This window comes from Suncus etruscus, chromosome 1, assembly GCF_024139225.1.
Source record: "Suncus etruscus isolate mSunEtr1 chromosome 1, mSunEtr1.pri.cur, whole genome shotgun sequence".
NCBI lineage: Eukaryota > Metazoa > Chordata > Mammalia > Eulipotyphla > Soricidae > Suncus > Suncus etruscus.
In genome coordinates this window covers 16,918,146-16,920,393 of record NC_064848.1, presented here as the reverse complement: position 1 = coordinate 16,920,393, position 2,248 = coordinate 16,918,146, and the positions used below count along the sequence as shown (strand labels likewise).

The 2,248-nt window shown below is 38.2% G+C and overlaps 1 non-coding gene across 1 annotated transcript; it reads left to right on the top strand.

The window, feature by feature from the left end:
- The first annotated feature begins 478 nt into the window (after nt 1–478).
- LOC126032256 (small nucleolar RNA SNORA51) lies at nt 479–611 on the top strand. The gene has a single exon (XR_007503836.1). It is a non-coding gene; the product is annotated as a small nucleolar RNA SNORA51 (small nucleolar RNA).
- Nucleotides 612–2,248: the final 1,637 nt, after the last annotated feature.

Genomic DNA, 2,248 nt, shown 5'->3' with positions numbered 1-2,248 from the left:
GGAACTATGGTACATATACACAATGCAATATTATTGCAGCCATCAGAAGAAATGAAGTCATGAAATTTTCCTATACATGGATGTATATAGAATCTATTTTGCTGAGTGAAATAAGTCAGAGGGGGAGAGATAACACAGAATGGTCTCCCTCATCTATGGGCTTTGAGAAAAATGAAGAACATTTGTGTAATGATTCTCAGAGACAAAATAGAGGAGGACTGGAGAGTCCAGCTCCCAACATGAAGCTCACCACAAGGATCATTTAGTGCAGTCACAGAAATAATTGCACTGAGAACTATCATGACAAAATGTGGCTGAATGAGGGAAGTAGAAAGCCTGTCTAGAGTACAGGCTGGTGTGGGGTGGGGAGGAAGGACATTTGTGATATTGGTCATGGGAATGTTGCACTGGTGAAGGATTATATTTATATACATATATATATACATATATATTAAAAAATCAAAAAAAGAAAAGATAAGGCCTCCCAATTCTTACCACAGGCTGTGGTCTTTACACTGACTGGATAGAAAGAGGAAGTGCAGTAAATGCACCCCATATACACTTCAACGCAGGCCCTTTGCCTGGTCTGTACTGTGAATTGGGGGACAAAAAAAGTCCTTCCATTTGTATGGTGTCCGTTCCTGTCTTAGACAATCAGCAAGAGAAGTTTTTGGCATCAACACAAAAATCAGTCTCTTCTGATTTTTTATTTTAATAAAAAGAGACAAAGACTTAACTATACTCAAAGTCCAGAAAAATTTTTAAGAGATATTGTTGAAAAGGAGGCAATTGGCTTTACCTTACAATTGAAACCAAGACCGGGTACCTTGTGTAATAGTTTAAGATTCTCTTAAAAATGACCACAGTGAGACCAGAGATAGTACAGTAGGAAAGGCACTTGACTGGTATGTTACTGACACAAATTTGATCCTTGGCACCATATATGGTCCCCCAGTCCCTGTCAGGTAGGATGCCTAAGCACAGAGCCAGGAGTAAGCCCTACTAATAACTGGATATTACCCTAAAATAACAACAAAATTGACCCCGATGGGGACAAAGAAATAGTATAAAGAATAAGATTGCATGTTTTGCAGGTGGCCAATACAGATTCAATCCCTGGCACCTTAAAGTCCCCAAATATAGCTGGAATGACCTAAAATAACTGAGCATTGTGAGGGAACCTGGGAAAAATATGGCACTGAAGTACTCAGACTGAAGTGGCTCTTGGACCCTCAGATTAAACAGCCAACCTAATTAGCCTAGTCTTGTCAGGAAGCCGAGAATCTTCATGAGAGCTTCTTTCCAAGAAAATAAACACAACAAATTCCAAATGAATACAAATTAAGTATCAAAATACACAGAAGTTAATTTTCTCACCATTCTGGAGATTAGGCATGAAAAGTAAAGCATCAGGAAGTTACCTCAGAAGCCTCTAAAGAAGATTCTAAGAGACAGTTCCTCGTTACGCCCTCCTCCAGGTAAAAATTGGAAGTCCTTAAGACCTTTGCACTCTGTCCAATCTCTGAATCCTTCCCAGTGTGTCTGCTTATCTGAATCTCTGCCATTTCTCCTATCAAGATATCAGTCATTGAATGCCTGGTTTGTGACAATTTCTTTTTCTTTCTTTCTTTCTTTCTTTCTTTCTTTCTTTCTTTCTTTCTTTCTTTCTTTCTTTCTTTCTTTCTTTCTTTCTTTCTTTCTTTCTTTCTTTCTTTCTTTCTTTCTTTCTTTCTTTCTTTCTTTCTTTCTTTCTTTCTTTCTTTCTCTCTCTCTCTCTCTCTCTCTTTCTTTCTTTCTTTCTTTCTCTCTCTCTCTCTTTCTTTCTTTCCTTCTTTCTTTCTCTCTCTCTCTCTTTCTTTCTTTCCTTCTTTCTTTCTCTCTCTCTTTCTTTCTTTCTTTCCTTCTTTCTTTCTTTCTTTCTTTCTTTCTTTCTTTCTTTCTTTCTTTCTTTCTTTCTTTCTTTCTTTCTTTCTTTCTTTCTTTCTTTCTTTCTTTCTTTCTTTCTTTCTTTCTTTCTTTCTTTCTTTCTTTCTTTCTTTCTTTCTTTCTTCTTTTTTTTTTCTTTTTTCTTTTTTTTTTGGTTTTTCGGGCCACAACCGTTTGCTCAGGGGTTACTCCTGGCTATGCGCTCAGAAATTGCCCCTGGCTTGGTGGGACCATATGGGACTCCGGGGGATCGAACCGCGGTCCTTCCTTGGCTAGTGTTTGCAAGGCAGACACCTTACCTCTAGCCCACTTTGCCGGATCC